The 27,963-nt window shown below is 38.4% G+C and overlaps 2 non-coding genes across 2 annotated transcripts; both read right to left on the bottom strand.

The window, feature by feature from the left end:
• Positions 1 to 14,402: 14,402 nt before the first annotated feature.
• LOC112793711 (small nucleolar RNA R71) lies at positions 14,403 to 14,506 on the bottom strand. The gene has a single exon (XR_003198410.1). It is a non-coding gene; the product is annotated as a small nucleolar RNA R71 (small nucleolar RNA).
• A 10,618-nt stretch (positions 14,507 to 25,124) lies between these two features.
• Positions 25,125 to 25,228, bottom strand: LOC112793424 (small nucleolar RNA R71). The gene has a single exon (XR_003198116.1). It is a non-coding gene; the product is annotated as a small nucleolar RNA R71 (small nucleolar RNA).
• Between the last annotated feature and the right edge of the window lie 2,735 nt (positions 25,229 to 27,963).

The following is a 27,963-nucleotide window of genomic DNA, read 5'->3' as shown; positions in this document are numbered from 1 at the left end:
TAAATACCTCACTTCAAGGCAGCAGGAAGCCAAGAAATGAACAAACTGCTACCCAAAATTCCTCTGAGGACAGTAAGAGCCCAGAAAGGAACAATTCTGGTGTTCAAATGCCAGAAAAGGGTGAAGGGCTGGCATTAAACGCCCAACCCATGCTCAGTTCTGGCATTCAAACACCAGAAACAGGCAAGAAGTTGGCGTTGAACGCCCAAAGGAAGCTCAGTTCTGGCGTTCAAACACCAGAAACAGGTAAGGAGTTTGCGTCTAATGCCACTCCAGCTTCCACCCCTGGCATTCAAACGCCAGTGGGGGATCAGACACATACACGTGCTGATAGCAACCCCTCTAAAAAGACTTTTCAACCCACATCTGTAGGCAATAAACCTGCGGCAACTAAGGTTGAGGAATACAAAGCCAAAATGCCTTATCCTCAGAAACTCCGCCAAGCGGAACATGATAAGCAATTTGCCCATTTTGCAGACTATCTCAGGACTCTTGAAATAAAGATTCCGTTTGCAGAGGCACTTGAGCAAATACCCTCTTATGCTAAGTTCATGAAAGAGATCTTAAGTCATAAGAAGGATTGGAAAGAAACTGAAAAAGTTTACCTCACTGAAGAATACAGTGCAGTCATTCTGAAAAGCTTACCAGAAAAGCCTAAAGATCCTGGAAGCTTTATGATACCATGCACATTAGAGGGTACTTGTACCAAGCAAGCTTTATGTGATCTTGGGGCAAGTATCAACCTAATACCTGCATCCACTATCAGAAAGCTTGGTTTGACTGAAGAAGATAAACCAACCCGGATATGTCTCCAACTTGCTGATGGCTCCATTAAATACCAATCAGGTGTGATTAAAGACATGATTTTCATGGTTGGGCCATTTGCCTTTCCCACTGACTTTGTGGTGCTGGAAATGGAATAGCACAAGAGTGCAACTCTCATTCTAGGAAGACCTTTCCTAGCAACTGGACAAACCCTCATTGACGTCCAAAAAGGGGAAGTAACCCTGAGAGTCAATGAGGACGAGTTTAAGTTGAATGTCGTCAAAGCTATGCAGCATCCAGACACCCCAAACGACTGCATGAGCATTGATATTATTGACTCTCTGGTAAAAGAGGTCAATACGACTGAGAGTCTCGAATCAGAGCTAGAGGATATCTTTAAAGATTCTCAGCCTGAACTGGAGGAACTAGAGAGAATAATAGAACCTCTGAAAATCCCTCAGGAAGAGGAGAAACCTCCCAAACCCGAGCTCAAACCATTACCACCATCCTTGAAATATGCATTTCTAGGAGAAGGTGATACCTTTCCTGTAATCATAAGCTCTACCTTAGAGCCACAGGAAGAGGAAGTACTAATTCAAGTGCTAAGGACACACAAGACAGCTCTTGGGTGGTCCATCAGTGATCTTAAAGGCATTAGCCCAGCCAGATGCATGCACAAGATCCTATTGGAGGGTGATGCTAAGCCAGTAGTTCAACCACAGAGGCGGCTGAATCCAGCCATGAAGGAGGTGGTGCAGAAGGAGGTCACTAAATTACTAGAGGCTGGGATTATTTATCCTATTTCTGATAGCCTCTGGGTGAGCCCTGTCCAAGTCGTCCCTAAGAAGGGTGGCATGACAGTGGTTCATAATGAAAAAAATAAACTGGTTCCTACAAGAACAGTTACAGGATGACGTATGTGTATTGATTATAGAAGGCTCAATACAGCTACCAAGAAGAATCATTTTCCTTTACCATTCATAGACCAGATGCTAGAAAGACTAGCAGGTCATGAATACTACTGCTTCCTGGATGGATATTCTGGTTATAATCAAATTGCAGTAGATCCCCAAGATCAAGAGAAAATAACATTCACATGTCCATCCGGAGTATTTGCATACAGAAGGATGCCATTTGGTCTGTGCAATGCACCTGCAACCTTTCAAAGGTGCATGCTCTCTATTTTCTCTGATATGTTGGAAAATTTTCTTGAAGTCTTCATGGATGACTTTTCAGTATTTGGATACTCATTCAGCTCCTGTCTTGACCATCTAGCACTTGTTCTAAAGAGGTGCCAAGAGACTAACCTAGTTTTAAACTGGGAAAAATGTCACTTTATGGTGACTGAAGGAATTGTTCTTGGGCACAAAATTTTGAACAAGGGAATAGAGGTGGATCAAGCTAAGGTAGAGGTAATTGAAAAATTACCACCACATGCCAATGTCAAGGCAATCAGAAGCTTTCTGGGGCATGCAGGATTCTATAGGATGTTTATAAAAGATTTTTCAAAAATCGCCAAACCTCTGCGTAATCTGCTAGCTGCTGACACGCCATTTATCTTTGATAAGGAGTGTGTGCAGGCGTTTGAGACTCTGAAAGCTAAGCTGGTCACAGCACCAGTCATCTCTGCACCAGACTGGACATTACCATTTGAACTAATGTGCGATGCCAGTGACCATGCCATTGGTGCAGTGTTGGGACAAAGGCATGACAAGCTTCTGCACGTCATTTACTATGTCAGTCGTGTTTTAAATGACGCACAAAAGAACTATACAACCACAGAAAAAGAGTTACTTTCAGTGGTTTACGCCATTGACAAGTTCAGATCTTATTTAGTAGGATCAAAAGTGATTCTGTATACTGACCATGCTGCTCTTAAAAATCTACTAACAAAGCAGGATTCAAAACCCAGACTCATCAGATGGGTGTTGCTTCTGCAAGAGTTTGATATAGAAATAAGAGACAAAAAAGGGACAGAGAACCAAGTAGCAGATCACCTGTCCCGAATAGAACCAGTAGAAGGGTCGTCCCTCCCTCTTACTGAGATTTCTGAAAACTTTCAGGATGAGCAACTATTTGCCATCCAGGAAGTACCATGGTTTGCAGACATTGCAAACTACAAGGCTGTGAGATTCATACCCAAAGAGTATAGTAGGCAGCAATCAAAGAAATTGATCACAGATGCAAAGTACTATCTTTGGGATGAACCACATCTCTTCAAGAGATGTGCAGACGGCATAATCCGTAGATGTGTGCCTAAAGAAGAAGCCCAAAAGATCCTATGGCATTGCCATGGATCGCAATATGGAGGACATTTTGGAAGTGAGCGAACAGCCACAAGAGTCCTCCAAAGTGGCTTCTACTGGCCTACTCTCTATAAAGACTCCCGAGTGTTTGTACTTAATTGTGACAGTTGCCAAAGATCTGGCAATCTGCCTCACAGTTATACCATGCCTCAACAAGGGATCTTGGAAATTGAGTTGTTTGATGTATGGGGTATTGACTTCATGGGCCTTTCCCACCATCATACTCAAACACTTATATTCTGGTCGTAGTGGATTATGTATCCAAGTGGGTGGAAGCTATTACAACACCCACTAATGATACTAAGACAGTGCTAAAATTCCTCTAGAAACACATCTTCAGTAGATTTGGAGTCCCTAGAGTACTAATTATTGATGGGGCACTCATTTCTGCAATAAACAGCTTTACTCTGCTATGGTCCGATATGGAGTTAGCCACAGGGTGGCAACTCCATATCATCCATAGACAAATGGGCAAGCTAAAGTCTCTAATAGAAAACTTAAAAGAATCCTAGAATGGACTGTGATTAACTAGAGAAAGGATTGGACAAGAAGCTTGGATGATGCTCTATGGGCATACAGAACAGCATTCAAGACTCCTATAGCGAGCTCTCCATACCAGCTGGTGTATGGAAAAGCCTGTCACTTGCCAGTGGAACTGGAACATAAGGCCTACTAGGCAACCAGATTCCTAAACCTTGATGCCAAGTTAGCTGGAGAAAAATGATTGCTCCAGTTAAATGAGCTAGAGGAATTCAGACTCAATGCTTTCGAAAATGCAAAAATTTACAAAGAGAAAGAAAAAAGATGGCATGATAAGAAGCTGTCCTCTAGAGTTTTTGAGCCAGGGCAGAAAGTTCTGCTCTTTAATTCTAGGCTTAGATTATTCCCCGGGAAATTGAAATCCCGGTGGTGAGGTCCATATGTGATTACAAGTGTGTCACCATATGGATACATAGAGCTTCAGGATAATGACTCTGACAAAAAGTTCATTGTTAATGGACAGAGAGTCAAACATTATCTTGAAAGCAATTTTGAGCAAGAATGCTCAAAACTGAGGCTTGATTAAAGCTCAGTAATAGTCCAGCTAAAGACAATAAAGAAGCGCTTTCTGGGAGGCAACCCATCCATTCACAAAGCTTATTTGTTAATTAATTGAATTTTACAGGTTCATGTTAATTATCTTCAAGGTAAAATAGCAATTGCATGAGTTCACAGAGTTACAAAAGGATTCAGAGGATAAAACAGCAAAAAGAAGACCACTTGTGCAAAAAAAAAGCATGCAACGTTTGGGTGTTTAACGCCAGGATTATGTGGAGGAGGTAAATCCGTTTTCACTTCAAATTTTTTCCATTTTTCATGTTTCAATTCATAATTTCTTGGATAAACATGTTACAAACTCACATCTTTCAACTTCAATTCCAAAAATTTTCAATCCTAATTTTTCAAATCCTTTTTTCAAAAATAGCAAATGTATCTTAATTCATAAACACAAATCCTTTTCAAATCCTCTCCAACTTCTTTTCAAATCTTTTTTCAAAACTCAATTATCTTTTTAAATTCTTCTCAAATCTTTTTTTAATTAATTCATCATATCCTCTTTTCAAAATTCACGAATATCTTTCATAACTTTTCAAATTTAAAATTACATCTTTTTCCCATCATACTTATCTTTTACAAATCATATCTTCTATCTTATCTTTTTCTAAATTTTCGAAAACCCACCCACCCTTCCCTTTTAAATCCACGTTCGGCCTCTCTCCTCTCCTCTCCTCCACAATTCGAAATTAGCTCTCCTTCTATCCCTCTTCTTTCCTTTCTTTTTCTTGAGGACAAGCAAACCTCTAAGTTTGGTGTGTTTATCCGTGATCACTAAGCCATACCCACTAAGATCATGGCTCCTAAGGGAAAACAAACCACTCCAAGAGGCAAGAAAGAGAATATTCCAAAACCACTTTGGAATCAAGGAAAGTTCTTAATCAAAGAATATTCAGACCATTACTACAAAATAATGGGTCTAAGGTCAGTGATCCCGAAAGTCAAATTCGATCTTAAAGAAGATGAATATCTGAAGATCCAAGAGCAAATTCAAAACAGGAGCTGGGAAATCCTAGCTAATCCTGAAACAAAGGTGAGAAAGAATATGGTTCAGGAATTCTACTTTAATCTGTGGCAAACAGACAGGTAGAGATTAGCTAGAGCCACCTTCTGTGACTATCAAACTCTGGTCAGAGGAAAGATTATTCACCTTCACCTTGACAAAATCAGGGAGATCTTTAAGCTACCTCAGCTGAAGGATGACCCAGACTCCTTTAATAGGGGAATGATGAGAACAAATAAGGGCTTGGACGAAATTTTAGAGGACATATGCCTCCCTGGAACCAAGTGGACAACCAGCACAAAGGGTGTTCCAAATTAACTCAAGAGAGAAGATCTCAAACCAGTCGCGAGAGGCTGGCTGGACTTCATTGGGCATTCTATACTGCCCACTAGCAACCACTCTGAAGTCACCATTAAAAGAGCAGTAATGATCCATTGCATTATGTTGGAAAAAGAAGTGGAAGTTTATCAGCTGATTTCTTGTGAACTTTACACAATTGCAAACAAGAACTCCAAATATGCCAAATTGGCTTATCCAAGCTTAATCTCTATGCTATGTAAAGATGCTGGGGTAAAGATGGGGGTAACTGAGTATATCTCAGTTGAGCGACCAATCACCAAAAATTCAATCGAAGGACAACAAGTGCAGGATGACCCCATCAAGAAGAGAGCACAGGAGTTCCTCCTGGAAATCCCTCAAATTGAATACTGGGAGCGTCTTGAAGCATATGTCACTAAGTTGTAAGAAGCTATGGAGCAACTGAAGGAAGAACAGAAAAATCAAAATAGCATGCTTTGCAAACTGCTTAGGGAACAAGAAGAGCAAGTGCGTGAACTGAGGCAACTAAAGCGTCAGAAGCTATCTCTTGAAGGGCCAAGCACTCCACAGATTAAAGGAGCATCCACCTCCCAAAATAAAGGTTGTTGAGTCCTAATCTTAACCTTAACTCTGTGATAGTTGTTCTTATAGGAATTTACCTTAGAAGTTATATATGAGTAGTAGTAATTAGTATATCTATTTTGATTTTATCTCCAATTAAGCTATAATTTATTTTTCTCATTATCATCAAACATGAATAAAATAGTAGATTTTTAGAATAAAGAGGCAATATTTTTCTGAGTTCTTAATAAGGAAAATTCTAATTATTTATATGTGGTGGCAAGACTTTTTGTCTTCTGAATGAATGCTTGAACAGTGCATATTCTTTATATTGAATTTTATGAATGTTAAAATTGTTGGCTCCTGAAAGAATGATGAACAAGAGAAATATTCTTGCTGATCTGGAAAATCATGAAATTGATTCTTGAAGTAAGAAAAAGCAGTGAAAAAAAAAAGAGAGAAGCAAAAGAGGTAGAAAAACGCAATAGCCTTTAAACCAAAAGGCAAGGGTGAAAAGGATCCAAGGCTTTGAGCATCAATGGATAGGAGGGCCCAAGGAAGTAAATCCAGGCCTAAGTGGCTAGATCAAGCTGTCGCTAACCATGTGTTTGTGGCATGCAGGTCCAAGCGAAAAGCTTGAGACTGAGTGGTTAAAGTCGTGATCCAAAGCAAAAGAGTGTGCTTAAGAACTCTGGACACCTCTAATTGGGGACGATAGCAAAGCTGAGTCATAATCTGAAAAGGTTCACCCAGTTATGTGTCTGTGGCATTTATGTATCCGGTGGTAATACTGGAAAAAAAGTGCTTAGGGCCACGGCCAAGACTCATAAAGTAGCTGTGTTCAAGAATCAACATACTAAACTAGGAGAATCAATAATACTATCTTAAATCTGAGTTCCTATGGATGCCAATCATTCTGAATTTCAACGGATAAAGTGAGATGCCAAAACTGTTCAGAAGCAAAAAGCTACTGGTCCCGCTCATCTAATTAGAATTTGAGCTTCACTTAAAACTCTGAGATACTATTGCTTCTTGATTTCTTTTTATCATATTTTATTTATTTATTTGCTTGAGGACAAGCAGCAGTTTAAGTTTGGTATTGTGATGAGCGGATATTTTATACGCTTTTAGGGGGTATTTTCATATAGTTTTTAGTATGTTTTAGTTAGTGTTTAGTATATTTTTATTCATTTTTAGGCAAAATTCATATTTCTGGACTTTACTATGAGTTTGTGTGTTTCTATGTAATTTCAGATATTTTCTGGCTGAAAATGAGGGAGCTGAGCAAAAATCTGATTTAGGCTGAAAAAGGACTGCTGATGCTGTTGGATTCTGACCTCCCTGCACTCGGAATGAATTTTTTGGAGCTACAGGAGTCCAATTGGCGCGCACTTAATTGGGTTGGAAAGTAGACATCCAGGGATAATAGTCCATATTTTGATCGAAGATAAATGATGTAAACTGGCATTTAACGCCAGTTCCATGTTGCATTCTGGAATTGAACGCCAGAAACAGATCGCAAGTTAGAGTTAAACGCCAAAAATAGGTTACAACCTGATGTTTAACTCCAAAAACAGCGCAGGCACGTGAGAAGCTCAAGTCTCAGCCCCAACACACACCAACTGGGCCCTATAAGTGGATTTCTACACTATCTATCTTAGTTTACTCATTTTCTGTAAACCTAGGTTACTAGTTTTGTATTTAAACAACTTTTAGAGACTTATTTTGTATCTCATGACATTTTAGATCTGAACTTTGTACTTTGTGACGGCATGAGTCTCTAAACTCCATTGTTAGGGGTGAGGAGCTCTGCAACGTCTCGATGAATTAATGCAATTATTTCTGTTTTCTATACAAACACGCTTGTTTCTATCTAAGATGTTTATTCGCACTTCAATATGAAAAAGGTGATGATCCGTGACACTCATCACCATTCTCAACCTATGAACTTGTGCCTGACAACCACCTCCGTTCTACATTAGAATTGAATGAGCATCTCTTAGATTCCTTAATCAGAATCTTCGTGGTATAAGCTAGAATCCATTGGCAGCATCCTTGAGAATCCAGAAACTCTAAACCTTGTCTGTGGTATTCCGAGTAGGATTCAGGGATTGGATGACTGTGACGAGCTTCAAACTCACGAGTGTTGGGCATAGTGACAAACGCAAAAGGATCACTGGATTCTATTCTGACATGATCGAGAACCGACAGATGATTAGCCGTGCTGTGACAAAGCATTTGGACCATTTTCACTGAGAGGACGGGAGGTAGCCATTGACAACGATGAAACCCAACATACAGCTTGCCATAGGAGGAACTGCGTGCGTGAAGAAGAAAATAGGGGGAAAGCAGAGATTCAGAAGACAAAGCATCTCCAAAACTCCAACATATTCTCCATTACTGCGTAACAATTACTCATTTTACACTTTTTCACCTTTTACAATTGAAACTAAAGAACCTTATTGGTGTCCAGACTATGATTAATAAGATAACCATAGGTTGCTTCAAACCAACAATCTCTGTGGGATTCGACCCAAACTCACGTAAGGTATTATTTGGACGATCCAGTGCACTTGCTGGTTAGTTGTGTGGATTGCAAAAGTGTGATTGCAATTTCGTGCACCAAGGACCACCAACCCCAGGAGAAGGCAAGTTGGCTGCAAATTGGGAAGGACTTTACAGAGTAAAAGAAGTCATCGGCAAAGGCGCATACAAGCTAGAAAATTTGGATGGAAGCGAGGTGCCGAGGACATGGAACATGGCAAACCTAAAAAGGTTCTACTCGTAAGGGGAAGTGACCTGACGGCCAGGCAACACGGCCACATCCGCTTTAGTTCCATTAATTTTATTCCTTTATTTATATATCACATTACCCCTCTGTTTTAAAGTTTCACATATGCATATATATAATAAACTTTGTTCTTTGCAAGATTTACGATAAAACGACATAATGGCGCAAATGACGAACAGTCGACCTAACGGAAACTCGGGACTGATCACCCCGAGAACCAAAGGGACCTAAGCTTAAAACAATCAGCAAGTAACAAAGAGCGGTAAATACCATAAAAGCAGTAAACCAAAAAGGCCACGACGGCCCGAATAAACGAAAGCAACAAAATAAAGCAAAGCCGCGACGGCCCGAACAGGCAAACAACCACTAAGGAAAACAACATTGAAATAAAAAGTTAAAGTGTTCATTATAGACGAAGGCACCTAAACAGGCCCATAAACAAAAGGCAAAAATCACAAAGTAAAAGGTAGGAAGACCAAAAGACAAAGAGAGACGTTGATGAGCGGATAATTTATACGCTTTTTGGCATTGTTTTTAGGTAGTTTTTAGTAGGATCTAGCTACTTTTTAGTATATTTTTATTAGTTTTTAAGCAAAATTCACATTTCTAGACTTTACTATGAGTTTGTGTGTTTTTCTGTGATTTCAAGTATTTTCTGGCTGAAATTGAGGGACATGAGCAAAAATGTAATTCAGAGGCTGAAAAAAGACTGCAGATGCTATTGGATTCTGGCCTCCCTGCACCCGAAATGGATTTTTTGGAGTTACAAGATCCCAAATTGCGCGCTCTCAATTGCATTGGAAAGTAGATATCCTGGGCTTTCCAGCAATATATAATAGTCCATACTTTGTCCGAGTTTTGACGACGCAAATTGGCGTTTAAATGCCAACTTTCTGCCTTATTATGGCGTTAAACACCAAAAAAAGGATAAAAGCTGGAGTTAAATGCGCAAACTGGCATAAAAGCTGGCGTTTAACTCCAAGAAAAGTCTCTACACATGAAAGCTTCAATGCTCAGCCCAAGCACACACCAAGTGGGCCCGGAAGTGGATTTCTGCATCATTTACTTATTTCTGTAAACCCTAGTAACTAGTCTAGTATAAATAAGACATTTTACTATTGTATTAGACATCTTTGGATTATCCTTAGATCAATCTTTGATCAATTTTATGCTATCTTAGACTTTTATGGGGGCTGGCCATTCGGCCATGCCTGGACCTTCATCGCTTATGTATTTTCAACGGTGGAGTTTCTACACACCATAAATTAAGGTGTGGAGCTCTGCTGTTCCTCGAGTATTAATGCAAAGTACTATTGTTCTTCTATTCAATTCAAGCTTATTCTTATTCTAAGATATTCATTCGCACACAAGAACATGATGAATTTGATGATCAAGTGACACTCATCACCATTCTCACCTATGAATGCGTGTCTGACAACCACTCCCGTTCTACCTGAAAACAAGCTTGAATGTATATCTCTTCTATTTCTGGTTCACGACACATGGTTGCCTCTCCTGACAATAGACCCTTCCATTCCGTGAGATCAGAGTCTTCGGGGTATAAGCTAGAATCAATTGACAGCATTGATGAGATCCAGAAAGTCTAAACCTTGTCTGTGGTATTCCAAGTAGGATCTGGGATGGGATGACTGTGACGAGCTTCAAACTCATGAGTGTTGGGTGTAGTGACACACGAAAAAGGATCACAGGATCCTATTTCAACACAAGTGAGAACCGACAGATGATTAGCCCTACGTAACTGATGAGCGGATAATTTATACGCTTTTTGGCATTGTTTTTAGGTAGTTTTTAGTATGATCTAGTTACTTTTAGGGATGTTTTCATTAGTTTTTATGCTAAATTCACACTTCTGGACTTTACTATGAGTTTGTATGTTTTTCTATGATTTCAGGTATTTTCTGGCTGAAATTGAGGGATCTGAGCAAAACTCTAATAGGAGGCTGACAAAGGACTGCTGATGCTGATGGAATCTGACCTCCCTGCACTCAAAATAGATTTTCTGGAGCTACAGAACTCCAAATGGCGCACTCTTAATAGCGTTGGGAAGTAGACATTCAGCACTTTCCAGCAATATATAATAGTTTATACTTTATTTGTAATTAGATGACGTAAACTGGCGCTCAACGCGAGTTCCATGCTGCATTCTGGAGTCAAACGCCAGAAACACGTCACGAACCAGAGTTGAATGCCCAAAACACGTTAGAACTTGGCGTTCAACTCCAAGAGAAGCCTCAGCTCGTGGATAGATCAAGCTCAGCCCAAGCACACACCAAGTGGGCCCTGAAAGTAGATTTCTGCATCAATTACTTACTTCTGTAAACCCTAGTAGCTAGTCTAGTAAAAATAGGACTTTTTACTATTATATTTTCATCCTGGATTGTATTTTTGATCCTATGATCATGTTTGGGGGCTGGCCATTCGGCCATACCTGAACCTTCATCACTTATGTATTTTCAACGGTGGAGTTTCTACACACCATAGATTAAGGGTGTGGAGCTCTGCTGTACCTCGAGTTTTAATGCAAGTACTTCTATTTTTTATTCAATTCGACTTATTCATGTTCTAAGATATTCGTTGCACTTCAACTTTATGAATGTGATGATCCGTGACACTCATCATCATTCTCACCTATGAACGCGTGACTGCAACCACTTCCATTCTACCTTAGACCGGGCACATATCTCTTGGATACCTTAATCAGAATCTTCGTGGTATAAGCTAGAATTGATGGCGGCATTCATGGGAATCCGGAAAGTCTAACCTTGTCTATGGTATTCCGAGTAAGATTCCGAGATTGAATGACTATGACGAGCTTCAAACTCGTGATTGCTGGCCATGATGACAAACGCAAAAGAATCAAGGGATTCTATTCCAACATGATCGAGAACCGACAGATGATTAGTCGTGCTGTGACAGAGCATTTGGACCATTTTCACTGAGAGGATAGGATGTAGCCATTGACAATGGTGATGCCCTACATACAGCTTGCCATAGAAAGGAGTGACGAAAATGGGATAAAAGCAGTAAGAAAGCAGAGATTCAGAAGGAACACAACACCTCCATACACCTATCTGAAATTCCCACCATTGAATTACATGAGTAACTCTATCTTTATTTTCTGTTTAAATTTATTATTATGATTCGAAAATCCAATAATCTCTTAATATAGTTGAATCCGCCTGACTGGGATTTACAAGATGACCATAGCTTGCTTCATACCAACAATCTCTGTGGGATCGACCCTTACTCACGTAAGGTATTACTTGGACGACCTAGTACACTTGCTTGATGATCACAACTTCGTCCACCAAGTTTTTGGTGCCGTTGCCAGGGATTGTTCGAGTATGGACAACTGACGGTTCGTCTTGTTGCTCAAATTAGGTAATTTTCTTTTTATTTTTCTTTTCAAAAAGTTTTCAAAAAAAATACGTTTCAAAATTTTTTTTAGAATGAATTCTAATGTTTCATGAAACATGTTTTAGCTTGGCTGGCTATTAAGCCATGTCTAACTCATAGGATTTTGATTGAGGACTATGAATTCATTACTTCCTTTTTCCAAAATATGTTTTCGAAAAATTTAGTAAGAAAATCCAAAAAAATTAATAAAGTCATAAAAACAAAAAATATTTTGTGTTTCTTGTTTGAGTCTTGAGTCAATTTTTAAGTTTGGTGTCAATTGCATATTCATATTGTTCTTGCATTTTTTCGAAAAATTCATGCATTCATGGTGTTCTTCATGATCTTCAAGTTGTTCTTGGTAAGTCTTCTTGTTTGATCTTGATTTTTTCTTGTTTTGCATTTTTTGTTGTTTATCATATGCATTTTTCGTTTGTTAGAGTCCATGCATTAAAGATTTCTAAGTTTGGTGTCTTGCATATTTTCTTTGCATCAAAAAATTTTCAAAAATATGTTCTTGATGTTCATCATGATCTTCAAAGTGTTCTTGGTGTTCATCTTGACATTCATAGTGTTCTTGCATGCATCATGAGTTTTGATTCATAATTTTCATGTTGTGAGTCATTTTTGTTGTTTTTCTCTCTCATCATTAAAAATTCAAAAATAAAAAATAGCTTTTCCTTAATTTTCTCATAATTTTCGAAAATTTGAGTAGACTTAGTCAAAAAAATTTTAAAATTAGTTGTTTCTTACAAGTCAAGTCAAATTTTCAATTTTAAAAATCCTATCTTTTCAAAACATTTTTAAAAATCAAATCTTTTTCATTTTTATCTTATTAATTTCAAAAATTTTAAAATTATTTTCAAAATCTTTTTCTTAATTTTATTTCAAATTTCTGAAATTATGCTAACAATTAATATGATTGATTCAAAAATTTGAAGTTTGTTACTTTCTTGTTAAGAAAGGTTCAATCTTTAAATTCTAGAACCATATCTTTTAGTTTCTTGTTAGTTAAGTAATTAATTTTAATTTTAAAAATTAAATTTTTTTTCAATCCTATCTTTTTATCATATCTTCTTATCTTATCTTTTTATCATATCTTTTTCAAAATTTTATCTTTTTCAAAAATTTGATTTCAAAATATCTTATCTAACTTCTTATCTTCTTATCTTTTCAAATTTGATTTTCAAATCTTTTTCAATTAACTAACTAACTTTTTGTTTGTTTCTTATCTTTTTCAAAACCACCTAACTTCTTCTCCCTCTCTAATTTTCGAAAATATCTCACCTCTTTTTCAAAATTCCTTTTAATTAATTAACTAATTGTTTTAAAATTTTAATTTTAATTCTATCTCATCTTTAATTTTCGAAAATCATGAACTACTTTTTCAAAATTATTTTCAAATTCTCTCTCTCTTCTCTTCTTCTATTTATTTATTTATTTACTAACACTTCTCTTCACCTCTCTTCATCTCCAATCACTGCCTCTATCCTCACCCTTGTGATTGGATTCTCCACTTTAATTCCTTTCTTCTTCTACTAATAATAAGGATCCTCTTTGTCCAGATATAGAGGATTCCTCTTCCTTTTCTTTTTCTCTTCTCTTTCATATGAGCGGGAACAAGAAAAAAGGAACTCTTGTTGAAGCTGATCCTGAACCTGAAAGGACTCTGAAGAGGAAACTAAGAGAAGCTAAATTACAACAATCCAGAGGCAACCTTTCTGAAATTTTCGAACAAGAGAAGGAGATGGCAGCCGAACCCAACAACAATAATGCAAGGAGGATGCTTGGTGATTTCACCAAACCAACGTCCAAGTTTGATGGAAGAAGCATCTCAATTCCAGCCATTGGAGCAAACAATTTTGAGCTGAAACCTCAATTAGTTGCTTTGATGCAACAGAACTGCAAGTTTCATGGACTTCCATCTGAAGATCCTTATCAGTTTTTAACTGAGTTCTTGCAAATTTTTGAGACTGTTAAGACAAATGGAGTCGATCCTGAAGTCTACAGGCTCATGCTTTTCCCGTTTGCTGTAAGAGACAGAGCCAGAACATGGTTGGACTCACAACCTAAAGATAGCCTGGACTCTTGGGATAAGCTAGTCACAGCCTTCTTGGATAAATTCTTTCCTCTTCAAAAGCTGAGCAAGCTTAAAGTGGATATTCAGGCCTTCAAACAAAAAGATGGTGAATTCCTCTGTGAAGCTTGGGAAAGATACAAGCAGATGACCAAAAAGTGTCCTTCTGACATGTTTTCATAATGGACCATATTAGATATATTCTATTATGGTCTATCTGAGTTTTCCAAAATGTCATTGGACCATTCGGCAGGTGGATCCATTCACTTAAAGAAAATGCCTGTAGAAGCTGAAGAACTTGTTGACATGGTTGCAAATAACCAATTCATGTACACTTCTGAGAGCAATTCTGTGAATAATGAAACGCCTCAGAGGAAGGGAGTTCTTAAAATTGATGCTCTGAATGCCATATTGGCTCAGAACAAAGTGTTGACTCAGCAAGTCATCATTATCTCTCAAAGTCTGAATGGATGGCAAAATGCATCCAACAGTACTAAAGAGGCAGCTTCTGAAGAAGCTTATGATCCTAAAAACCCTGCAATAGCAGAGGTAAATTACATGGGTGAACCTTATGGGAACACCTATAATTCATCATGGAGAAATCATCCAAATTTCTCATGGAAGGATCAACAAAAGCCTCAACAAGGCTTTAATAATGGTGGAAGAAACAGGCTAAGCAATAACAAGCCTTTTCCATCATCTTCTCAGCAACAGACAGAGAATTCTGAGTAGAGCCCCTCTAATTTAGCAAATTTAGTCTCTGATCTGTCTAAGACCACTTTAAGTTTCATGAGAGAAACAAGGTTCTCCATCAGAAATTTGGAGGCACAAGTGGGCCAGCTGAGTAAAAAAGTCATTGAAACTCCTCCCAGTATTCTCCCAAGCAATACAGAAGAGAATCCAAAAGGAGAGTGCAAGGCCATTGATGTAATCAATATGGCCGAATGCACAAGGGAGGAGAAGGACGAAAATCCTAGTGAGGAAGACCTCCTAGGACGTCTCTCAAATAAGAAGGAGTTCCCTATTAAAGACCTAAAGGAATCTGAGGCTCATATAGAGACCATAGAGATTCCATTAAATCTCCTTCTGCCATTCATGAGCTCTGAAGATTATTCTTCCTCTGAAGAGGATGAAGATGTAACTGGAGAGCAAGTTGCTCAATATCTAGGAGCCATCATGAAGCTGAATGACAAGTTATTTGGTAATGAGACTTGGGAAGGTGAACCTCCCTTGCTCATTAGTGAACTTGATACATGGGTTCAGCAAACTCTACCTCAAAAGAAACAAGATCCTGGGAAATTTTTAATACCCTGTACCATAGGCACCATGACCTTTGAAAAAGCTCTGTGTGACCTGGGGTCAGGCATAAATCTTATGCCACTCTCTGTAATGGAGAAACTGGGGATCATTGAGGTACAGCCTGCCTTATTCTCATTACAATTGGCAGATAAGTTAGTAAGACAAGCTTATGGATTAGTAGAGGACGTGTTAGTAACGGTTGAAGGCCTTTACATCCCTGCTGATTTCATAATCTTAGGCACTAGGAAGGAAGAAGATGAATGCATCATCCTTGGAAGACCTTTCCTAGCCAAAGCAGGTGCTGTGATTGATGTTAACAGAGGAGAATTAGTCCTCCAATTGAATGAGGACTACCTTGTGTTTAAGGCACACGGCCATCCCTCTGTAACACTGGAGAGAAAGCATGCAGAGCTTCTCTCAGTACAGAGTCAAACAGAGCCCCCACAATCAAACTCTAAGTTTGGTGTTAGGAGGCCACAACCAAACTCTAAGTTTGGTGTTGAACCCCCATATCCAAACTCTAAGTTTGGTGTTGGGAGTTCACAACATTGACCTGATCACCTTTGTGGCTCCAAGAGAGTCCACTGTCAAGCTATTGACATTAAAGAAGCGCTTGTTGGGAGGCAACCCAATTTTTATTTATCTAATTTTATTTTTATTTTATTGTTATTTTGTGTTTTATTAGGTTCATGATCATGTGGAGTCACGAGAAAAAAATACTAAAATTAAAAACAGAATAAAAAAAGCAGAAGAAAAATCACACCCTAGAGGAAAGACTTACTGGCGTTTAAACGCCAGTAAGGAGCATCTGGCTGGCGTTTAACGCCAGAACAAAGCATGGATCTGGCGCTGAATGCCAGAAGCAAGCAACATCCTGGCGTTTGGACGCCAGGAATGTGCCCTGAGGAAAGCTGGCGCTGAACGCCAGTAATAAGCATGGAACTGGCGTTCAACGCCAGAAACATGCTACACATGGGCGTTGAACGCCCAGAACGTGCACCACTTCGGTGTTTAAACGCCAGAATGGTATGCTAAGGAATTTTACATGCCTAATTGGTGCAGGGATGTAAATCCTAGACACCTCAGGATCTGTGGACCCCATAGGATCCCCACCTAACATATTCCCACCTTACCTCCTAATTAATCCTATAACACACTTTCCCAAAAACCCTTCACCAATCACCTCAATCTCTCTTTCCAATTACCCCCTTCACCACTCACATCCATCCACTCTTCCCCCAAAACCCCACCTACCTTCAAAATTCAAAAATCTTTCCCACCCAAACCCACCCTAAATGGCCGAACCTACCCTCTCTCACTTCCCTATATAAACCCCTCCATTCTCCTTAATTTTCACACAACACACACCTCTCTTCTCCTTCTTGGCCGAATACACCTCTCCCCTTCTCCTCCATATTTTCTTCTTCTTCGTCTTCTTTTCTTTCTTCTCTTGCTCGAGGGTGAGCAATATTTTAAGTTTGGTGTGGTAAAAGCATAAGCTTTTTGTTTTTCCATTACCATTGATGGCACCTAAGGCCGGAGAATCCTCTAGAAAAGGGAAAGGGAAGACAAAAGCTTCCACCTCCGAGTCATGGGAGATGGAAAGATTCATCTCCAAAGCCCATCAAGACCACTTCTATGATGTTGTGGCCAAAAAGAAGGTGATCCCTGAGGTCCCTTTCAAGCTCAAGAAAAATGAGTATCCGGAGATCTGACATGAGATCCAAAGAATAAGTTGGGAAGTTCTAACCAACCCCATTCAACAAGTCGGAATCTTAATGGTTCAAGAGTTCTATGCCAATGCATGGATCACTAGAAACCATGATCAAAGTGTGAACCCGAGTCCAAAGAATTATCTTACAATGGTTCGGGGGAAATACTTAGATTTTAGTCTGGAAAATGTGAGGTTGGCGTTCAACTTACCCATGATGCAAGGAGATGCACGCCCCTACACTAGAAGGGTCAATTTTAATCAAAGGTTGGACCAAGTCCTTATGGACATATGTGTGGAAGAAGCTCAATGGAAAAGAGACTCCAAAGGCAAGCCGGTTCAATTAAGAAGACTGGACCTCAAGCCTGGTGCTAAAGGATGGTTGGAGTTCATCCAACGCTCCATCATCCCCACTAGCAACCGATCTGAAGTTACTGTGGATCGGGCAATCATGATTCATAACATCATGAATGGGGAGGAAGTAGAAGTTCATGAAGTTATCTCCCTTGAATTCTACAAAATAACCGATAAGCCCTCTACTTTGGCAAGGCTAGCTTTTCCTCATCTTATTTGCCATCTATGTTACTCAGCTGGAGTTATCCTAGAAGGAGACATCCTCATTGAGGAGGACAAGCCCATCACTAAGAAAAGGATGGAGCAAACAAGAGAGCCCACTCATGGAACCCAAGAGACGCATGAGGAAGCTCATCACCAAGAAATCTCGGAGATGCCTCAAGGGATGCACTTTCCTCCGAACAACTATTGGGAAAAACTCAACACTTCCTTAGAAGATTTGAGTTATAATGTGGATCAATTAAAGGTGGAACATCAGGAGCACTCCATCATTCTCCATGAAATTAGAAAAGATCAAAGGGCAATGAGGGAGGAGCAACAAAGGCAAGGAAGGGAAATAGAAGAGCTTAAGGACATCATTGGTCCTTCAAGAAGAAGACGCCACTAAGGTGGATTCATTCCTTGTTCTTTTTTTTTCTCCTGCTTTTTCGGTTTTTATGCTTATTATGTCATCTATATTTGTGTCTATACTTCATGATCATTAGTGTTTAGTAACTATGTCTTAAAGTTATAAATAAATTCCATGAATCCTTCACCTCTCTTAAAAGAAAAATGTTTCTAAATTCAAAAGAACAAGAAGTACATGAATTTCAAAATTATCCTTGAATTTAGTTTAATTATATTGATATAGTGACAATACTTTTTGTTTTCTGAATGAATGCTTAAATAGTGCATATTTTTTATCTTGTTGTTTATGAATGTTAAAATTGTTGGCTCTTGAAAGAATGATGAACAAAGAGAAATGCTATTGATAATCTGAAAAATCATAAAATTGATTCTTGAAGCAAGAAAAAGCAATGAAAAAGCAAAAGCTTGCGAAAAAAAATATGGCGAAAAAAATTTTTTTGAAAGAAAAAGAAAAAGCAAGCAGAAAAAGCCAATAGCCCTTAAAACCAAAAGGCAAGGGTAAGAAAAGGATCCAAGGCTTTGAGCATCAATGGATAGGAGGGCCCAAGGAACTAAAATCCAGGCCTAAGCGGCCAAATCAAGCTGTCCCTAAACCATGTGCTTGTGGCATGTAGGTCCAAGTGAAAAGCTTGAGACTGAGTGGTTAAAGTCATGATCCAAAGCAAAAAGAGTGTGCTTAAGAGCTCTGGACACCTCACTGGGGACTCTAGCAAAGCTGAGTCACAATCTGAAAAGGTTCACCCAGTCATGTGTCTGTGGCATTTATGTATCCGGTGGTAATACTGGAAAACAAAATGCTTAGGGCCACGGCCAAGACTCATAAAAGTAGCTGTGTTCAAGAATCAACAAACTTAACTAGGAGAATCAATAACACTATCTGAAATTCTAAGTTCCTATAGAAGCCAATCATTCTAAACTTCAAAGGAAAAAGTGAGATGCCAAAACTGTTCAGAAGCAAAAAGCTACAAGTCCCGCTCATCTAATTAGAATTAATATTCATTGATATTTTGAGATTTATAGTATATTCTCTTCTTTTTATCCTAATTGATCTTCAGTTGCTTGGGGACAAGCAACAGTTTAAGTTTGGTGTTCTGATGAGCGGATAATTTATACGCTTTTTGGCATTGTTTTTAGGTAGTTTTTAGTATGATCTAGCTACTTTTAGGGATGTTTTCATTAGTTTTTATGCTAAATTCACATTTTTGGACTTTACTATGAGTTTGTGTGTTTTTCTGTGATTTCAGGTATTTTCTGGCAGAAATTGAGGGATCTGAGCAAAACTCTAATAGGAGGCTGACAAAGGACTGCTGATGCTGATGGAATCTGACCTCCCTGCACTCAAAATAGATTTTCTGGAGCTACAGAACATCAAATGGCGAGCTCTCAATGGCGTTGAAAAGTAGACATCCAGAGCTTTCCAGAAATATATAATAGTCTATACTTTATTCGTAATTAGATGACGTAAACTGGCGCTCAACGCCAGTTCCATGCTGCATTATGGAGTCAAACGCCAGAAACACGTCACGAACCAGAGTTGAACGCCCAAAACACGTTACAACTTGGCGTTCAACTCCAAGAGAAGCCTCAGCTCGTGGATAGATCAAGCTCAGCCCAAGCACAAACCAAGTGGGCCCTAAAAGTGGATTTCTGCATCAATTACTTACTTCTGTAAACCCTAGTAGCTAGTCTAGTATAAATAGGACTTTTTACTATTATATTTTCATCCTGGATTGTATTTTTGATCCTGTGATCACGTTTGGGGGCTGGCCATTCGGCCATACCTGAACCTTCATCACATGTATTTTCAATGGTGGAGTTTCTACACACCATAGATTAAGGGTGTGGAGCTATGCTATACCTCGAGTTTTAATGCAAGTACTTCTATTTTTTATTCAATTCGACTTATTCTTGTTCTAAGATATTCGTTGCACTTCAACTTGATGAATGTGATGATCCATGACACTCATCATCATTCTCACCTATGAACGCGTGACTGACAAACACTTCCGTTCTACCTTAGATTGGGCACATATCTCTTGGATTCCTTAATCAGAATCTTTGTGGTATAAGATAGAATTGATGACGGCGTTCATGGGAATTCGGAAAGTCTAACCTTGTCTGTGGTATTCTGAGTAGGATTCCGGGATTGAATGACTGTGACGAGCTTCAAACTCGCGATTGCTGCGCGTGATGACAAACGCAAAAGAATCAAGGGATTCTATTCCAACATGATCGAGAACCGACAGATGATTAGCCGTGCTGTGACAGAGCATTTGGACCATTTTCACTGAGAGGATGGGATATAGCCATTGACAATGGTGATGCCCTACATACAGCTTGCCATAGAAAGGAGTGACAAAAATGGGATAAAAGCAGTAAGAAAGCAGAGATTCAGAAGGAACACAGCACCTCCATACACCTATCTGAAATTCCCACCATTGAATTACATGAGTAACTCTATCTTTATTTTCTGTTTAAATTTATTATTATTATTCAAAAATCCAATAATCTCTTAATATAGTTGAATCCGCCTGACTGGGATTTACAAGATGACCATAGCTTTCTTCATACCAACAATCTCTGTGGGATCGACCCTTAATCACGTAAGGTATTACTTGGACGACCCAGTACACTTGCTGGTTATTTGTGCGGAGTTATGACAAAGTGTGATTTATGTTTGAGAGCACCAAGTCTTTGGAGCCATTGTAGATGACCACAAATTCGTCCACCAGTAACCCATAGTTGGACCATTTTCACTGAGAGGATGGGAGGTAGTCGTTGACAACGGTGAAGCCCGAACATACAGCTTGCCATGGAAATGAGTATGAATGATGGAATGAAGACAGTAGGAAAGCAGAGATTCAAAAGGAATGACGCATCTCCATACGCTTATCTAAAATTCCCACCAATGAATTATATAAGTATCTCTATCTTTATTTTATGTTTTATTTATATTTTAATTATCAAAATCCCATAACCATTTGACTTCGCCTGACTGAGATTTACAAGATGCCCATAGCTTGCTTCAAGCCGACAATCTCCGTGGGATCGACCCTTACTCACGTAAGGTATTACTTGGACGACCCAGTGCACTTGCTGGTTAGTTGTACGAGTTGTGAAAAGTGATTTACAATTTCGTGCACCATGTTTTTGGCACCGTTGCCGGGGATTGTTCGAGTTTGGACAACTGACGGTTCATCTTGTTGCTTAGATAAGGTATTTTTTTTTATTTTGTTCTTCAGAATTTTTAAGAATGAATTCTAGAGTTTCAGATGATGCTTTTATCATCACAGGAGCTAGTTGATTCCCATCAATTCGGCTGTTGTATGCAATGTCTTGCTGAAGCTTGGTTGGCCATGTCTAATCTTTTTAGACCGAAGCTTTAGACTAACATTGCATGATTCCTGGAATTCTTATTAAAAAATTTGAGTTTCTTATTTTCTTTTCCGAAAATAATTTTTGAAAAAATACAAAAAAAATTAAAAAAATCATAAAATCAAAAATATTGTGTTTCTTATTTGAGTCTAGTGTCAATTTCTAAGTTTGGTGTCAATTGCATATTTTTATTTTTCTTGCAAATTTTTCGAAAATTCATGCATTGCATTCTTCATGATCTTCAAGTTGTTCTTAATGAGTCTCCTTGTTTGATCTTCATATTTTCTTGTTTTGTCTTTTGATGTTTTTCATATGCATTTTTGAATTCATAGTGTCTAAACATGAAAAATCTCTAAGTTTGGTGTCTTGCATGTTTTTCTTTTCTTGAAAATTTTTCAAAAATAAGTTCTTGGTGTTCATCTTGACATTCATAGTGTTCTTGCATGCATCATTTGTTTTAATCCAAAATTTTTATGTGTTGAGTCATTTTGTGGTCTTTCTCTTTCCTCATTAAATTCAAAAAAAATAAAAAAATTATCTTTTCCTTATTTCACTCATAAATTTCGAAATCTTTGGGTTGACTTAGTCAAAATTTTTAAAATAAGTTGTTTCTTGTTAGTCAAGTCAAGATTTCAATTTCAAAAATTTATCTTTTCAAAATCTTTTTCAAAATCAAATCTTTTTCATTTTTTTCCTTAGCTTTTCGAAAATTTTCAAAAATCTTTTTCAAAACTTTTCAAAATCTTTTTCCTATTTTTACCTCATATTTTTCGAAATTAATACTAACAATTAATGTTTTGATTCAAAAATTTCAAGTTTGTTACTTTCTTGTTAAGAAAGATTCAAACTTTAAATTTAGACTCATATCTTTGAATTTCTTGTTACTTAAGTCTTCAAATTTTAAAAATCAAATCTTTTTCAAAAAAATTATTTTTCAATCATATCTTTTTAAAAATCAAATTTTCTTCAACCATATCTTTTCAATCATATCTTTTTAAAATCAAATCTTTTTCAATCATATCTTTTTAAAACCTTAATTTCAAAATATCTTTTTCTAACTTCTTATCTTTTCAAAATTAATTTCAAAATCTTTTTCAAAATCACCTAACCACTTTTCCACCTTTAATTTTCAAAAATCGCTAACCATTTTTTCAAAAATAATTTTCGAAATTCTCTCCCTCTCATCTCTTTCTATTTATTTTATTTATCTACTAACACTTCTCTGTAGAACCTATGCACAATTACTCAAGAGGGGGGTGAATTGAGTATTGCAACAACAATGAATCTTTTTACGAAAGTTAAAGACAATATACAAAAGTGTTATTGTACTAGTATTTTTCCAAGAGCTTAACTCAATTGCTAAGCATTTATAAGGAGCTTTTACTTTCCAATAGACACCAACTCAAATAAATTGATCAAGCTTTTCACCAATCGGACTTAAGCCACTCCTTAAGTACTTACGAAGCTACTTTTCGATCACAATTTATTTGCTCAAAGGTAAAAGACAATAATATTGAAGAGATGAGTTTGGATAGATGCAAACGCTATTTAGAGTGGTTCGGCACAATCCTTGTCCTACGTCCACTTTCTTTCTCAATCGCAATTGAGAAGTTCCACTATTGCCAAGCTTCAAGGTGCTCGCGCAAAACCTTTTACAATCCGAGTCCTTAGTTTCTAACACCTCACGGTATATGATCACCACTCGTATACTAACCCACTCCACTTAGAGATACCTTCTCTAAGATTTGCCTTGAGTACTTAGTATACCTCTTTGGTATCCTCACCGACTATAGTGTTTATAACTCTTGACTCAACCTTGGAGATCACACTCCAATTTACAAGGTGTACAAGAAAACAATTCTCAAAGAATTGTTGAGATGAAATGAGTACTCTCTAGAAGAGTGTATGATTACAAGTTTAGCACTATTGAACCAATTGATATTGCTCTCTCAAATTGTGTATTATATCACTTTAAAAATGTGTAGAATGAAAGAATATGAACAAGATAGTTTCCAAATACTCAAAAATTGTGAAATAAGGCTTCAATCCATCCATTTATAGATTCCCCAAACCTTAGAAACGTTGGGGAATTAATGGGATGGAGCCTTTATGTCAAAACTAGCCGTTTTTTATGTTTTTGAATTATTTGCATCGATGCATAACACTTTGCATCGATGCAAATGTGTCTTTGACGCTGAAATTTGAATTTTCAGCTAGGTTGCATCGATGCAAACATCTTTGCATCGATGCAACAAGTCGTTGCATGCTTTGCATCGATGCAAGATGAGTGTGCATCGATGCAAACCTTAAAGAATGGCTTAAAATCACTTCAAAATGCTTAGGATTGATCTCAAACTTGTTGGAGTCAATTCCTATGCTTTTGTACCTTTGAAAACAAGTTTTTAAACCATTTGGCTAGCATCGAATTGCAAGATGTGCATCAAAACATTTTGTGAGTGTGTGTTGAGAGATTTAGCAATTGGTTCTTAACAAGAAGTTACCTAAGTCCTAAGACACTATACTTGTCTTCAAATGTTGTGGACTTGAGTTTCTTGTTGTTGTTGTGTTGCTTTCAACTCTTCATTCCTCAACGTTGAATGTTGGTTGATCTTTCAATCATGCTTGTTCATTCAAGTTGTTTGTTGGTTTGTCTTTCATGTCGTTTGTTGGTTTGTCATTCATCAAAACCTACGAATACAAACTTCGCATACAAGCAACATGATTTACATTCTCTTCTACTCATAATTTGAACCTTCTCTTATCTCTGTGTTTGGATTTTTCTTCCTCTCTCTTTTCATCCTTCTATTCTTCTTCTCTTCTACTCATATAAAGGAATCTCTATACTGTGACAAAGAGGATCCCTCTTCTTTTCTGTTCTCTTCTTTTTCATATGAGCAGGAGCAAGGACAAGAACATTCTTGTTGAAGCTGACCCTGAACCTAAAAGGACTCTGAAGAAGAAGCTAAGAGAAGCTAAAGCACAACAATCAAGAGAAAACCTTACATAGAATCCCGAAAAAGAAGTAATGGCCAAACTCAACAACAATAACAACGCAAGGAAGATGCTTGGTGACTTCACTGCACCAAATTCCAACTTCCATGGAAGAAGCATCTCAATCTCTGCCATTGGAGCAAAAAATTTTGAGCTAAAGCCTCAATTAGTTTCTCTGATGCAACAGAATTGCAAGTTTTATGGACTTCCATCAGAAGATCCTTTTTCCGTTCTTAACTGAATTCTTGCAGATCTGTGATACTGTTAAGACCAATGGAGTTGATCACGAGGTCTATAAGCTTGTTCTTTTCCTTTTTGCTATAAGAGACAGAGCTAGAATATGATTGGGCTCTCAACCTAGAGATAGCCTGAACTCTTGGGATAAGCTGGTCACGGCTTTCTTAGCCAAATTCTTTCCTCCTCAAAAGCTGAGCAAGCTTAGAGTGGATGTTCAAACCTTTAAGCAAAAAGAAGGTGAATCCCTCTATGAAGCTTGGGAAAGATACAAGCAACTGACCAAAAAGTGTCCTTCTAACATGCTCTTAGAATGGACCATCCTGGATATATTCTATGATGGTTTGTCTGAATTGTCTAAGATGTCATTAGACTATTCTGCAGGTGGATCTATTCACCTAAAGAAAATGCCTGCAGAAGCTCAGGAACTCATTGAAATAGTTGCAAATAACCAGTTCATGTACACCTCTGAAAGGAATCCTGTGAATAATGGGACACCTCAGAAGAAGGGAGTTCTTGAAATTGATGCTCTGAATGCCATATTGGCTCAGAACAAACTGTTGACTCAGCAAGTCAATATGATTTCTCAGAGTCTGAATGGATTGCAAGCTGCATCCAACAGTACTAAAGAAGCATCTTCTAAAGAAGAAGCTTATGATCCTGAAAATCCTGCAATGGCAAAAGTGAATTACATGGGTGAAGCCTATGAAAACACCTATAATCCCTTATGGAGAAATCATCCAAATTTCTCATGGAAGGATCAACAAAAGCCTCAACAAGGCTTTAATAATAATAATGGTGGAAGAAACAGGTTTAGCAATGGCAAGCCTTTTCCATCATCCTCTCAGCAACAGATAGAGAATTCTCAGCAGAACCCATCTAGCTTACCAAATATAGTCTCTGATCTATCTAAGGCCATTCTCAGTTTCATGAATGAAACAAGGTCCTCCATCAGAAACTTGGAGGCACAAGTGGGTCAGTTGAGTAAAAGGGTTACTGAAACTCCTCCTAGCACTCTCCCAAGCAATACAGAAGAGAATCCCAAAAGAGAATGCAAGGCCATAACTGTGACCAACATGGCCGAACCTGGAGAGAGTGAAAAGGCAGTGATTCCCAGTGAGGAAGGCCTCAGGGAATGTCCACTGGACATTAAGGAGTACCCCAATGAGGAACCAAAGGAATCTGAGGCTCATACAGAGACCACAGAGATTCTATTGAACTTCCTTTTACCTTTCATGAGCTCTGATGACTATTCATCTTCTGAAGAAGATGAAGATATTGCTGAAGGGCAAGTTGCCCAATATTTAGGAGCAATCATGAAGCTGAATGCCAAGCTATTTGGTAATGAGACTTGGGAGGATGAACCTCCATTGCTCATTAATGAACTGAATACATGGGTTCAGCACACTTTACCTTAAAAGAAACAGGATCCAAGTAAATTCTTAATACCCTGTACCATAGGCACCATGACCTTTGAGAAGGCTCTGTGTGACCTAGGGTCAGGTATTAACCTCATGCCATTCTCTGTAATTTCTGAGGTACAAGCTACAAGAATCTCACTAGAGATGGCAGACAAATAAATGAAACAGGCTTATGGACTAGTAGAGGACGTGCTAGTGAAGGTTGAAGGCCTTTACATCCCTGCTGATTTTATAATCTTAGACACTGGGAAAGATGAGGATGAATCCATCATCCTTGGCAGACCTTTTCTAGCCACAGCAAAAGCTGTGATTGATGTTGACAGAGGAGAGTTAGCTCTTTAATTGAATGAGGACTACCTTGTATTCAAGACTCAAGGTTCTCCTTCTGTACACATAGAGAAGAAGCATGAAAAGCTTCTATCAATACAGAGTCAAACAAAACCCCCATATTCAAACTCTAAGTTTGGTGTTGGGAGGCCACAACCAAGCTCTAAGTTTGGAGTTGAGAGGCCACAACCAAACTCTAAGTTTGGTGTTGAGAGGCCACAACCATGCTCTGATTATCTGTGAGGCTCCATGAGAGCCCACTGTCAAGCTATTGACATTAAAGAGGCACTTATTGGGAGGCAACCCAATTTTTAGTTATCTATGTTGAAATTCCATTATTATTCTATATTTTCTTTAGGTTGATGATAATGTGGAGTCACAAAAATAACTACAAAAAAAATCAAAGCAAAATCAAAAACAGCATAAAAAAATAGCACACCCTGGAGGATGAACTTACTGGCATTTAAACGCCAGTAAGAGTAGCAGAATGGGCATTAAACGCCCAGTCTGGCACCATTTTGGGTGTTTAACGCCAGAAATGGGCACCAGACTGGCATTTAACGCCAGAAATAGGCTACAGCTTGGCGTTAAACACCAGAAAAGGTATAAAAGCTGGTGTTTAACGCCAGAAACAGGCAGCAGTCTAGCATTAAACGCCAGAATTGCACTCTAAGGGCGTTTTGCACGCCTAAATGGAGCAGGGATGAAAAGTTCTTGATCCCTCAGGATCTGTGGACCCCATAAGATCCCCACACAAGAACATGATGAATGTGATGATCAAGTGACACTCATCACCATTCTCACCTATGAACGCGTGTCTGACAACCACTTCCATTCTACCTGAAAACAAGCTTGAATGTATATCTCTTGGATTCCTGGTTCACGACGCATGGTTGCCTCTCCTGATAACAGAGCCTTCTATTCCGTGAGATAAGAGTCTTCGTGGTATAAGCTAGAATCAATTGGCAGCGTTCATGAGATCCAGAAAGTCTAAACCTTGTCTGTGGTATTCCGAGTAGGATCTGGGATGGGATGACTGTGAGAGCTTCAAACTCATGACTGTTGGGTGTAGTGGCAGACGCAAAAGGATCACAAGATCCTATTCCAACACAAGTGAGAACCGACATATGATTAGCCCTACGTAACCCATAGTTGGACCATTTTCACTGAGAGAACGAGAGATAGCTATTGACAACGGTAAAGCCCGAACATACAACTTGCCATGGAAAGGAGTATGAAAGATTGAATGAAGATAGTAGGAAAGCAGAGATTCAGAAGGAATGACGCATCT

The sequence above is a fragment of the Arachis hypogaea genome, chromosome 3 (genome assembly GCF_003086295.3).
Source record: "Arachis hypogaea cultivar Tifrunner chromosome 3, arahy.Tifrunner.gnm2.J5K5, whole genome shotgun sequence".
Taxonomy (NCBI): Eukaryota; Viridiplantae; Streptophyta; class Magnoliopsida; order Fabales; family Fabaceae; genus Arachis; species Arachis hypogaea.
This window is presented reverse-complemented; position numbering and strand designations above follow the sequence as displayed.